The sequence below is a fragment of the Pseudophryne corroboree genome, chromosome 1 (genome assembly GCF_028390025.1).
Source record: "Pseudophryne corroboree isolate aPseCor3 chromosome 1, aPseCor3.hap2, whole genome shotgun sequence".
Classification (NCBI taxonomy): domain Eukaryota; kingdom Metazoa; phylum Chordata; class Amphibia; order Anura; family Myobatrachidae; genus Pseudophryne; species Pseudophryne corroboree.
The window spans coordinates 412,191,554-412,206,567 of record NC_086444.1 but is presented as its reverse complement, the minus strand read 5'-3'; positions in this window follow the sequence as shown (position 1 = coordinate 412,206,567).

Below are 15,014 nucleotides of genomic sequence, written 5' to 3'. Positions count from 1 at the left end.
CACTGCAGTGTCACGCAGGATGGCCCTTCCAAAAAACACTCCCCAAACAGCACATGACGCAAAGAAGAAAAAAAGAGGCGCAATGAGGTAGCTGTGTGAGTAAGATAAGCGACCCTAGTGGCCGACACAAACACCTGGCCCATCTAGGAGTGGCACTGCAGTGTCACGCAGGATGGCCCTTCCAAAAAACACTCCCCAAACAGCACATGATGCAAAGAAGAAAAAAAGAGGCGCAATGAGGTAGCTGTGTGAGTAAGATAAGCGACCCTAGTGGCCGACACAAACACCTGGCCCATCTAGGAGTGGCACTGCAGTGTCACGCAGGATGGCCCTTCCAAAAAACACTCCCCAAACAGCACATGACGCAAAGAAGAAAAAAAGAGGCGCAATGAGGTAGCTGTGTGAGTAAGATAAGCGACCCTAGTGGCCGACACAAACACCTGGCCCATCTAGGAGTGGCACTGCAGTGTCACGCAGGATGGCCCTTCCAAAAAACACTCCCCAAATAGCACATGACGCAAAGAAGAAAAAAAGAGGCGCAATGAGGTAGCTGTGTGAGTAAGATAAGCGACCCTAGTGGCCGACACAAACACCTGGCCCATCTAGGAGTGGCACTGCAGTGTCACGCAGGATGGCCCTTCCAAAAAACACTCCCCAAACAGCACATGACGCAAAGAAAAATGAAAGAAAAAAGAGGTGCAAGATGGAATTGTCCTTGGGCCCTCCCACCCGCCCTTATGTTGTATAAACAGGACATGCACACTTTAACCAACCCATCATTTCAGTGACAGGGTCTGCCACACGACTGTGACTGAAATGACGGGTTGGTTTGGACCCCCACCGAAAAAGAAGCAATTAATCTCTCCTTGCACAAACTGGCTCTACAGAGGCAAGATGTCCACCTCATCATCATCCTCCGATATATCACCGTGTACATCCCGCTCCTCACAGATTATCAATTCGTCCCCACTGGAATCCACCATCTCAGCTCCCTGTGTACTTTGTGGAGGCAATTGCTGCTGATCAATGTCTCCACGGAGGAATTGATTATAATTAATTTTAATGAACATCATCTTCTCCACATTTTCTGGAAGTAACCTCGTACGCCGATTGCTGACAAGGTGAGCGGAGGCACTAAACACTCTTTCGGAGTACACACTTGTGGGAGGGCAACTTAGGTAGAATAAAGCCAGTTTGTGCAAGGGCCTCCAAATTGCCTCTTTTTCCTGCCAGTATAAGTACGGACTGTCTGACGTGCCTACTTGGATGCGGTCACTCATATAATCCTCCACCATTCTTTCAATGGGGAGAGAATCATATGCAGTGACAGTAGACGACATGTCCGTAATCGTTGTCAGGTCCTTCAGTCCGGACCAGATGTCAGCATCAGCAGTCGCTCCAGACTGCCCTGCATCACCGCCAGCGGGTGGGCTCGGAATTCTGAGCATTTTCCTCGCACCCCCAGTTGCGGGAGAATGTGAAGAAGGAGATGTTGACAGGTCGCGTTCCGCTTGACTTGACAATTTTGTCACCAGCAGGTCTTTGAACCCCAGCAGACTTGTGTCTGCTGGAAAGAGAGATCCAAGGTAGGTTTTAAATCTAGGATCGAGCACGGTGGCCAAAATGTAGTGCTCTGATTTCAACAGATTGACCACCCGTGAATCCTTGTTAAGCGAATTAAGGGCTCCATCCACAAGTCCCACATGCCTAGCGGAATCGCTCCCTTTTAGCTCCTCCTTCAATGCCTCCAGCTTCTTCTGCAAAAGCCTGATGAGGGGAATGACCTGACTCAGGCTGGCAGTGTCTGAACTGACTTCACGTGTGGCAAGTTCAAAAGGTTGCAGAACCTTGCACAACGTTGAAATCATTCTCCACTGCGCTTGAGACAGGTACATTCCACCTCCTATATCGTGCTCAATTGTATAGGCTTGAATGGCCTTTTGCTGCTCCTCCAACCTCTGAAGCATATAGAGGGTTGAATTCCACCTCGTTACCACTTCTTGCTTCAGATGATGGCAGGGCAAGTTCAGGCGTTTTTGGTGGTGCTCCAGTCTTCTGTACGTGGTGCCTGTACGCCGAAAGTGTCCCGCAATTCTTCTGGCCACCGACAGCATCTCTTGCACGCCCCTGTCGTTTTTTAAAAAATTCTGCACCACCAAATTCAAGGTATGTGCAAAACATGGGACGTGCTGGAATTTGCCCATATTTAATGCACACACAATATTGCTGGCATTGTCCGATGCCACAAATCCACAGGAGAGTCCAATTGGGGTAAGCCATTCCGCGATGATCTTCCTCAGTTGCCGTAAGAGGTTTTCAGCTGTGTGCGTATTCTGGAAACCGGTGATACAAAGCGTAGCCTGCCTAGGAAAGAGTTGGCGTTTGCGATATGCTGCTACTGGTGCCGCCGCTGCTGTTCTTGCGGCGGGAGTCCATACATCTACCCAGTGGGCTGTCACAGTCATATAGTCCTGACCCTGCCCTGCTCCACTTGTCCACATGTCCGTGGTTAAGTGGACATTGGGTACAACTGCATTTTTTAGGACACTGGTGAGTCTTTTTCTGACGTCCGTGTACATTCTCGGTATCGCCTGCCTAGAGAAGTGGAACCTAGATGGTATTTGGTAACGGGGGCACACTACCTCAAGAAATTGTCTAGTTCCCTGTGAACTAACGGCGGATACCGGACGCACGTCTAACACCAACATAGTTGTCAAGGCCTCAGTTATCCGCTTTGCAACAGGATGACTGCTGTGATATTTCATCTTCCTCGCAAAGGACTGTTGGACAGTCAATTGCTTGGTGGAAGTAGTAAAAGTGGGCTTACGACTTCCCCTCTGGGATGACCATCGACTCCCAGCAGCAACAACAGCAGCGCCAGCAGCAGTAGGCGTTACACGCAAGGATGCATCGGAGGAATCCCAGGCAGGAGAGGACTCGTCAGAATTGCCAGTGACATGGCCTGCAGGACTATTGGCATTCCTGGGGAAGGAGGAAATTGACACTGAGGGAGTTGGTGGGGTGGTTTGCGTGAGCTTGGTTACAAGAGGAAGGGATTTACTGGTCAGTGGACTGCTTCCGCTGTCGCCCAAAGTTTTTGAACTTGTCACTGACTTATGATAAATGCGCTGCAGGTGACGTATAAGGGAGGATGTTCCGAGGTGGTTAACGTCCTTACCCCTACTTATTACAGCTTGACAAAGGCAACACACAGCTTGACAAATGTTGTCCGCATTTCTGGTGAAATACTTCCACACCGAAGAGCTGATTTTTTTGGTATTTTCACCAGGCATGTCAACGGCCCTATTCCTCCCACGGACAACAGGTGTCTCCCCGGGTGCCTGACTTAAACAAACCACCTCACCATCAGAATCCTCCTTGTCAATTTCCTCCCCAGCGCCAGCAACACCCATATCCTCCTCATCCTGGTGTACTTCAACACTGACATCTTCAATCTGACTATCAGGAACTGGACTGCGGGTGCTCCTTCCAGCACTTGCAGGGGGCGTGCAAATGGTGGAAGGCGCATGCTCTTCACGTCCAGTGTTGGGAAGGTCAGGCATCGCAACCGACACAATTGGACTCTCCTTGTGGATTTGGGATTTCGAAGAACGCACAGTTCTTTGCGGTGCTTTTGCCAGCTTGAGTCTTTTCATTTTTCTAGCGAGAGGCTGAGTGCTTCCATCCTCATGTGAAGCTGAACCACTAGCCATGAACATAGGCCAGGGCCTCAGCCGTTCCTTGCCACTCCGTGTGGTAAATGGCATATTGGCAAGTTTACGCTTCTCCTCCGACAATTTTATTTTAGATTTTGGAGTCCTTTTTTTACTGATATTTGGTGTTTTGGATTTTACATGCTCTGTACTATGACATTGGGCATCGGCCTTGGCAGACGACGTTGCTGGCATTTCATCGTCTCGGCCATGACTAGTGGCAGCAGCTTCAGCACGAGGTGGAAGTGGATCTTGATCTTTCCCTAATTTTGGAACCTCAACATTTTTGTTCTCCATATTTTAATAGGCACAACTAAAAGGCACCTCAGGTAAACAATGGATATGGATGGATACTAGTATACTTATGGATGGACCAGCGACTGCCGACACAGAGGTAGCTACAGCCGTGGACTACCGTACTGTGTCTGCTGCTAATATAGACTGGATGATAATGAGATGAATTTAATATATATATATATATATATAATATCACTAGTACTGCAGCCGGACAGGTATATATATTTATTATGTAATGACTGATGACGGACCTGCTGGACACTGTCAGCTCAGCAGCACCGCAGACTGCTACAGTAAGCTACTATAGTAGTATGTATCAAGAAGAAAGAGAAAAAAAAAACACGGGTAGGTGGTATACAATTATGGATGGACCAGCGACTGCCGACACAGAGGTAGCTACAGCCGTGGACTACCGTACTGTGTCTGCTGCTAATATAGACTGGATGATAATGAGATGAAATCAATATATATATATATATATATATAATATCACTAGTACTGCAGCCGGACAGGTATATATATTTATTATGTAATGACTGATGACGGACCTGCTGGACACTGTCAGCTCAGCAGCACCGCAGACTGCTACAGTAAGCTACTATAGTAGTATGTATCAAGAAGAAAGAGAGAAAAAAAAACCACGGGTAGGTGGTATACAATTATGGATGGACCAGCGACTGCCGACACAGAGGTAGCTACAGCCGTGGACTACCGTACTGTGTCTGCTGCTAATATAGACTGGATGATAATGAGATGAAATCAATATATATATATATATATAATATCACTAGTACTGCAGCCGGACAGGTATATATATTTATTATGTAATGACTGATGACGGACCTGCTGGACACTGTCAGCTCAGCAGCACCGCAGACTGCTACAGTAAGCTACTATAGTAGTATGTATCAAGAAGAAAGAGAAAAAAAAAACCACGGGTAGGTGGTATACAATTATGGATGGACCAGCGACTGCCGACACAGAGGTAGCTACAGCCGTGGACTACCGTACTGTGTCTGCTGCTAATATAGACTGGATGATAATGAGATTAAATCAATATATATATATATATATATAATATCACTAGTACTGCAGCCGGACAGGTATATATATTTATTATGTAATGACTGATGACGGACCTGCTGGACACTGTCAGCTCAGCAGCACCGCAGACTGCTACAGTAAGCTACTATAGTAGTATGTATCAAGAAGAAAGAGAAAAAAAAACCACGGGTTGGTGGTATACAATTATGGATGGACCAGCGACTGCCGACACAGAGGTAGCTACAGCCGTGGACTACTGTACTGTGTCTGCTGCTAATATAGACTGGATGATAATGAGATGAAATTAATATATATATATATATATATATAATATCACTAGTACTGCAGCCGGACAGGTATATATATTTATTATGTAATGACTGATGACGGACCTGCTGGACACTGTCAGCTCAGCAGCACCGCAGACTGCTACAGTAAGCTACTATAGTAGTATGTATCAAGAAGAAAGAGAAAAAAAAAACCACGGGTAGGTGGTATACAATTATGGATGGACCAGCGACTGCCGACACAGAGGTAGCTACAGCCGTGGACTACCGTACTGTGTCTGCTGCTAATATAGACTGGATGATAATGGGATGAAATCAATATATATATATATATATATATATATATATAATATCACTAGTACTGCAGCCGGACAGGTATATATATTTATTATGTAATGACTGATGATGGACCTGCTGGACACTGTTAGCTCAGCAGCACCGCAGATTGCTACAGTAAGCTACTATAGTAGTATGTATCAAGAAGAAAGAGAGAAAAAAAAACCACGGGTAGGTGGTATACAATTATGGATGGACCAGCGACTGCCGACACAGAGGTAGCTACAGCCGTGGACTACCGTACTGTGTCTGCTGCTAATATAGACTGGATGATAATGAGATGAAATCAATATATATATATATATATATATATATATATATAATATCACTAGTACTGCAGCCGGACAGGTATATATATTTATTATGTAATGACTGATGACGGACCTGCTGGACACTGTCAGCTCAGCAGCACCGCAGACTGCTACAGTAAGCTACTATAGTAGTATGTATCAAGAAGAAAGAGAAAAAAAAAACCACGGGTAGGTGGTATACAATTATGGATGGACCAGCGACTGCCGACACAGAGGTAGCTACAGCCGTGGACTACCGTACTGTGTCTGCTGCTAATATAGACTGGATGATAATGAGATGAAATCAATATATATATATATATATATATAATATCACTAGTACTGCAGCCGGACAGGTATATATATTTATTATGTAATGACTGATGACGGACCTGCTGGACACTGTCAGCTCAGCAGCACCGCAGACTGCTACAGTAAGCTACTATAGTAGTATGTATCAAGAAGAAAGAGAAAAAAAAACCATGGGTAGGTGGTATACAATTATGGATGGACCAGCGACTGCCGACACAGAGGTAGCTACAGCCGTGGACTACCGTACTGTGTCTGCTGCTAATATAGACTGGATGATAATGAGATGAAATCAATATATATATATATATATATCACTAGTACTGCAGCCGGACAGGTATATATATTTATTATGTAATGACTGATGACGGACCTGCTGGACACTGTCAGCTCAGCAGCACCGCAGACTGCTACAGTAAGCTACTATAGTAGTATGTATCAAGAAGAAAGAGAGAAAAAAAAACCACGGGTAGGTGGTATACAATTATGGATGGACCAGCGACTGCCGACACAGAGGTAGCTACAGCCGTGGACTACCGTACTGTGTCTGCTGCTAATATAGACTGGATGATAATGAGATGAAATTAATATATATATATATATAATATCACTAGTACTGCAGCCGGACAGGTATATATATTTATTATGTAATGACTGATGACGGACCTGCTGGACACTGTCAGCTCAGCAGCACCGCAGACTGCTACAGTAAGCTACTATAGTAGTATGTATCAAGAAGAAAGAAAAAAAAACACGGGTAGGTGCGGTATACATATACAATTATATATATATTATATACAATTATATATATATATATATATATATATATATTAAACTGGTGGTGATTAATTAAACTGGTGGTCAGGTCACTGGTCACACTATCAGCAACTTGCAAGTAGTACTCCTAAGCAGACAATCACAATATATACTGGTGGTCAGTGTGGTCACAATGGCAGTGTGGCACTCTGGCAGCAGAGTGCCAGCAAAAGTGTGCACTGTACGTTAAAATATGTACTCCTGCTCTCAGACTCTAACTGCTCCCCACTGTCAGTGTCTCCCCCACAAGTCAGATATACAGTCACACTATCTATCACTTCAGCAAGTAGTAGTACTCCTCCTAATGCTCCCCAAAATTACTAAAGTAAATAATACTGTGTCTCTCTCTACTCTAGTCTCACTCTCTATAAACGGAGAGGACGCCAGCCACGTCCTCTCCCTATCAATCTCAATGCACGTGTGAAAATGGCGGTGACGCGCGGCTCCTTATATAGAATCCGAGTCTCGCGATAGAATCCGAGCCTCGCGAGAATCCGACAGCGGGATGATGACGTTCGGGCGCGCTCGGGTTAACCGAGCAAGGCGGGAAGATCCGAGTCGCTCGGCCCCGTGTAAAAAAAAATGAAGTTCGGGCGGGTTCGGATTCCGAGGAACCGAACCCGCTCATCTCTACTCCAGAGTGAGCAGGGCATAATTAACTAAATGGTCAGTAGTAAAACACCAAACTCTCATCCAAAATCTTGTAACAACAGGGCTATTCCATAAACAATGATAAAGATCTGCAGACGTTTGAGTACATTTGGGGCAAACAGAGCTCTACAGAATACCCATGAGGAATCCCCTAGAAGGAGAAATATACGAGTGGTGGAAGATATAAAAATTCATGTTTAAACTATTATTTCAGCATGTGACCATAATGCCATGTGACAGAACCATGGACATAACATGCTAGGGGCACCTGTAGTTTTAGAATAGTACCAACAATGACATAACGTCATGTGGCAGAGGCATTCATCTTGTTGTTATCGCTAAGTGCCATGAATTAATTTTAACAACTGTTTTGAACCCTGGATAATGTATCAATCATCTGTGGTGTTGTCAGAGGGGTCTGGGATTACCATGGTTCTGTGACTTGGTGGGTGGTATCATCACTATAACAATGGTTTTAATTGAGTTATTTAATGTCACCTTGTGTTTTACTTGTTTTGTTTTTAAACAGAATTTTCTTCATTCTTTTGTACTAGATTGAAATGTAAAATATTGTCACTTTATAAATACTAATAATAATAAGAAGAAGAAGAAGAGGAAGAATGTTTCTTCTTCTACTTCTTCATCATCTTATTATTATTATTATTATTATTATTATTATTATTATTATTATTATTATTATGTTACAGAGGGGAAGAATAAGGATACAAGAAACTGGTGGGGATCCCGCACTGACCTTTTCTATATAGCCAGTCATTTATCAAACAGTAGTTAGACCAACATGCCTATAGTATTGCTTCTAATAAGCTATATAATAGTAACTGCATTGGTGGTGCTCCCTGAGAGTCAAGAACATGTAATTAAACAGTAGACAGAGAAGTAAACTCTCTTTGTTGGCACTCTTAAGTAAAAATATAATCTTTATTAGAAATTACATTAAAATAGTAAACATGCCATTCTTTTGGTTCACAAAACTCAATTCTGATTCAAATTTAATAAATTTGGCTGTGACCTCCATTTTTCCAATTTATACAGTTGTCTGTGTCATTATTTCTAGGTATAAGGTTCTAGTTTGCGTAACAATAAAACATATGGGTGACTTAAAAGGAACGAGAGACTGTATAGGATAGAGTTAATATAAGCACCCTGTTTGTTATGTAGCTAAGCTAGATGGATCTGGTTTTTGTGTTGATATTAGTTGATATTTGTTGACGTTTGTCACTCAAATAGTTATCCAATGAGAAGGGGTTAGGTAGGCGGGTTATATTAGTTTATTTAAGTGAGGGCTGAGGAATTCAAATTCCTCTTGCCATTTTGTGATCCCTGGACTGGTAAAGTATTGGTATCACTCTGCTAGTGTTGTATCTTTAACTAATATTTTCATTAGTTTACTAAAGGAATTCTTTCAGCATTCAACCCCCCTTTCTGTTATTAAAAACAGTATTGCTGTTTTATTCAATTTAGGCAGTTTCATTATATTGGAGCTTTATCAATTTCTCCCCTCAGTTTACCTCAGGTATTTGCTCTAATATGCCCCGTCCTCGTCGCAATGCCCCCCCCCCCCCCTCCCAGCCATTTAGCAGAGGCGGCTAGGCCTCTCTCTGCTGCCTCTCCGGTGGTCAGGGGAGTGAGGCGTTCCTCTGCGAGGGGAGGTAGTCACGCAGTCCCTGGTGCCCGCTCCGTTGCGGCCGCGACCAGCGGTCAGCCGCCTCAGTCCCCCTCGGTGCTGCTGGCCTGGCTGTCAAGTGCAGCAGTCAGCCCCGCAAGAACGCCCCCGCCGGCCGCCCTCAGAAGTAAGCAGCGGGTCAGGAGCATTGCGCCCGCTGCCACAAGCCCCGTCGCCATTACAAGGAGCCCAGCGGCTGTTAGTTCTTCTCCCACAGCTTCAGGAGATGTGGGGGGAGTGCGGCTGATGGGGGTAGCAGGTCCCCATTAGGGCTGCAGGGGAGAGGCAGCCTATTAGCCACTCCCATAGCAGGAGCAAATAATGTTTCTCATACGTCCTAGAGGATGCTGGGGACTCCGAAAGGACCATGGGGTATAGACGGGATCTGCTGGAGACATGGGCACACTATAAGACTTTGAATGGGTGTGAACTGGCTCCTCCCTCTATGCCCCTCCTCCAGACTTCAGTTAGATTCTGTGCCCAGGAGTGACTGGACCATACTTGCCTACTTGACCCTCTCCATGAGGGAGAAATGCTCTGTTCCTGGACTTTCCTGGTAATGTATGATTGTCATCACCTGTGGTGAAAGACCTTTCTTATCAATTAACTAGCTCACCACAGGTGATGGCAATCATACATTACCAGGAAAGTCTAGGAACAGAGCATTTTCTCCCTCATGGAGAGGGTCAGGTAGACAAGTGGTGGATACACATTAGGGGAGCTCTACTGAGTTTCTCTAAAAGACTTTATTGTTAGGTTTTTTATTTTCAGATTGACCTGCTGGCTACAGGCTCCCTGCATCGTGGGACTGAGGGGAGAGAAGTCAGACCTACTTCTGTGAGTTAAAAGCTCTGCTTCAAGTTCTTAGGCTACTGGACACCATTAGCTCCAGAGGGTTCAATCACTTGGTGTGCCTAGCTGCTCGTTCCCGGAGCCGCACCGTCACCCCCCTCACAGAAGCCAGAAGAAAGAAGCCGGGTGAGTATGTGAAGATCAGAAGACTTCAGTGACGGCAGAAGACTTCAGTAACGGAGGTACAGCGCATCGGTTGCGCTGCGCTCCATGCTCCCACACACCAACGGCACTCACAGGGTGCAGGGCGCTGGGGGGGAGCGCCCTGGACAGCAAGTTACTGATGGTCTCTCCACTGGCATAAGATCCATATTCGGTGCCCGGGCACCGTGTACAATACCCCCGCCAGTATAAAGCAGCGGTCGCGCTGCGCGCCATTGCTCCCACACATCAACAGCTTTACAAGGGTGCAGGACGCAGGGGGGGGGGGCGCCCTGGGTGGCAGTATATACCTCAAATAAGGCTGGCAAAGCATGTATACAGTGCATAGGCACTGTATACGGACCCCTGCCAGCATAAAAAGCAATATTAATAGCGGGGCTGAAGCGCACCGAGAAGGGGCGGGGCTTAGCCCTCACAACAGGATTCAGCGCCATTTTCTCCATGTCCCCGCCAAAGCAATAGTACAGTGCAAACAAGGGGGGGGGGGGCACAGTGTTTTTAGTGCTATATAGTGGGAAATATAGCACTATTTTAGAAAATGGGCATGTAATCACTGTGTTGTGCATATATCTCTGTGTGTTCCCTGTCAGATATACCCACTATAGCTTTTTTAGTCCACATGTGTCGACATGCGTGAGTGCTGTCACAAACAGCTATTGAGATCACTGTCGGCATCGCCGATGCCTGTTGGTACTTGATTCAGTAGATGCAGTATCAGCAGGTCGGTAGTTGTATGCTTGTCAAAGGTAAACACTGTATGGGAGACACAGTAGTATGTGGGTGACCCTGTCTGCACCAACTGTTATTACTGGGTGTAAATTAACATGCTGTAACGGCCTTATACCTGTATATTTATATGTATATGTATGGTACGGTTCCATGGGCCTGTAGCTCGAGCACAGACATGGTAGTATGTGTGGGGGAGTGTTATTAAAATTATATATATGTATATTTCCTCGGAAAGAATGTTATTTTGCCTGGTTACTACTCCCTGCTGTTGACGAATACTAGGTTTTCGGTCGACCATAACGTTTCCTGGTAGATCCACAACTGGGGCATTCAGTACATGGTCATACACATGCAGAGCACATTAATGTCACTATGGACCTGACGAACAATCCGCTTATATGTATGTTTTATATATATATATATAGTAACATAGTATCTGAGGTTGAAAAAAGACAATTGTCCATCGAGTTCAACCTATTTGTGGTGTCCTCTGCATGATGATTTGACTAAATAGTAACTATAATGCATGACTATGCACCATACCCCTGGATATCCTTATCCAATAGGAATTTATCTAACCCATTCTTAAAGGTGTTGACAGATTCCGCCATTACAACTCCCTCGGGCAGGGAATTCCAAACACGTATTGTCCTTACCGTGAAAAAGCCTTTACGCCGTATTGTGCGGAATCTCCTCTCCTCTAACCTGAGCGAGTGTCCACGAGTCCTCTGTGTTGATCTAACCAAAAACAGGTCCCGCGCAAGCTCTGAGTATTGTCCCCTTATATATTTGTAGATGTTGATCATATCCCCTCTTAGTCTCCGCTTTTCCAATGTAAACATGCCTAGTCTTTCAAGCCTTTCCTTGTATTCCATCGTCTCCATGCCCTTAATTAGTTTGGTCGCCCTCCTTTGTACCTTTTCAAGCTCCAGGATATCCTTTTTGTAGTACGGTGCCCAGAACTGTACACAGTATTCAAGGTGTGGCCTCACTAGTGATTTATATAATGGGAGTATAATACTCTCGTCCCTAGCATCAATACCCCGTTTTATGCATGCTAATATCTTATTAGCCTTCTTTGCTGCAGTCCTACTTTGGGTACTACTGCTTAGCTTGCTATCTATGAGGACACCTAAGTCCTTTTCCAGTACAGAATCCCCTAGTTTTACCCCATTTAGTAGGTAGGTGTAATTTTTGTTCTTGTTACCACAGTGCATTACCTTACACTTGTCTGTGTTGAAGCGCATTCTCCATTTGGCTGCCCATGCTTCTAATTTAACTAAGTCGTTCTGAAGAGACTCGGCATCCTCCTCTGTATTTATAGCCTTACACAATTTGGTATCATCTGCAAAAATTGACACCATGCTCTCTAGACCTTCTGTTAGGTCGTTAATGAAAATATTGAACAATAGCGGTCCTAATACTGAGCCTTGCGGCACACCACTTAGCACTTCAGTCCAAGTTGAAAAATATCCATTAACCACAACGCGCTGCTTCCTATAATCTAACCAGTTTTTGACCCAAGTGCATATTGTGCTTCCTAGCCCTGATTCTTGTAGCTTGTATATAAGTCTCATGTGTGGTACAGTATCAAACGCTTTGGCAAAGTCTAAAAAGATTACATCCACGTCTTTACCCTGATCTAGGTTTGCGCTTACTGTTTCATAAAAGCCAAGTAAGTTGGTTTGACAGGATCTGTCCTTCATAAACCCATGTTGATTCCTTTTAATGACCTTATTGGTTTCAAGGAACTTCTGAATACTATCTCTTAGAATACCTTCCAATACTTTCCCCACTATAGATGTAAGACTAACTGGTCTATAATTACCTGGTTCAGCTTTACTTCCCTTTTTGAATATAGGCACTACTTCCGCTATACGCCAGTCTTTGGGAACCATACCTGATATAACTGAATCCTCAAAGATCAGAGATAGCGGTTTTGCCAGTTCAGAGTGAAGCTCCATTAGAACCCTTGGATGAATACCATCGGGCCCTGGTGATTTATTAATCTTTAAATGTTTTAATCGGTGACAGACTACTTCCTCGCTTAAATAAGTACCTATCAGTGTGATATTGTCCTTATTGAGATTGTGTGTCAGTCCATGAATTGGGTCCTCTCTAGTGAATACTGTTGAAAAAAACTCATTTAGTGTGTTCGCTATGTCATTATCATTTTTGCTTAAGACTCCCAACGTGTCCTTCAAAGGGCCTATACTCTCCTTTTTTAATCTCTTGCTATTGATGTATTTAAATAATTTTTTGGGATTTGCTTTGCTTTCCTTTGCTACTAGTTTTTCAGTTTCTACTTTAGCCGCTCTTATTTCCTTTTTGCAATTTTTGTTACATTCCTTATAGTGCTGAAATGACTCTGCATCCCCGTCAGATTTGTATTTTTTAAATGCTCGCCTTTTCTTGCCCATAAGTTCCTTAATCTTTTTGTTAAGCCACATCGGTTTATGATTTTTATTCCCTTTTTTGCTACTCATAGGAATATATTTGAGTGTATTTTTAGCTAGCAGGAATTTTAGTACCTCCCATTTCTCCGTAGTATTTTTTCCTAAAAACAAACCTTCCCATTCAATATCCCTGAAAAATACCCTCATCATTTCAAAATTTGCTTTGCTAAAATTTAAAGTCCTAGTTGAGCCAGTATAGGGCTGTTTGTAGAAACTGATATTGAATGTGACCATATTATGGTCGCTGTTTCCTATGGGTTCCCCTACTATAATACCCGATACCAAATCCTGATTGTTTGTTAATACCAGGTCTAAGATTGCATTGTACCTAGTTGGTTCCTCAATTAGTTGGACTAGGTAGTTATCATTTAGTGTGTTTAAAAACATACTGCCCCTAGCAGTATCACATGAATCGTTTTTCCAGTTTATCTCTGGATAGTTAAAATCTCCCATCACTACTATGTCTCCTACTCCTGCTGCTTTTTCAATTTGCTTTAGTAACAATTCATCATCAGATGCGTTGATACCAGGCGGCCTATAGCATACACCCAATACTAACTTTTTTGTTCCTTTTTCCCCGCATGCAATTTCTACCCATAGTGTCTCAACAGTGTCTACAGTTTCTACCCATAGTATCTTCCCATATATTAGGTTTTAAAAACGGCTTTACGTACAGACACACCCCTCCACCCTTTTTATTTAGTCTGTCTCTCCTAAACAGTGTATAGCCCTCTAGATTGACTGTCCAGTCATGAGATTCATCCCACCAAGTTTCAGTAATGCCTATAATATCATACTGTTTGCTTGCTGCAAGTATTTCTAGTTCACCCTTTTTACCAGTAATGCTTCTGGCGTTTACATACATACAACTAAGATAAGTATTTTCCCTTGCATTAGGGACATCTTTCACCTTATGTGGCAAGGATGACCTGTAATCGTCATTGGTTAGTGCTTTGGTAAAATCCCTTTTAGTACCCATGTTAATAACCCTACTGCCTGCTCTTACCCTCCCCCCAACTTCTCCCCCATTTTGTTTACTACCCCCTCCTATAGGATACGTGTGTAATTGTGTATTACATTATGTAAATTCATATTATGATTTCTAATGAATGCTGAAGTAAAATTATGCCTTCTCATGTGCTGGTCGCTCTGTTGATAAAGCTCTAGGTCGACCGTGACGAGTTGGTCTCAGATCCTCTCAAGGAGTCCGACTATTTATTATTTTCCCGCCGAGGATAGAATACTGTGGAAGTCCACACCTGGTCGACACGGGGCCCTGCCACAAAGGATCGTAGACAGGGGAAGCTAAGTGATATTTTATTTCTATGCTTTGGAGTTATTTGCATTACATGCACATGGGGGAGTGTTTATGTTCGGAGTGTTTATGT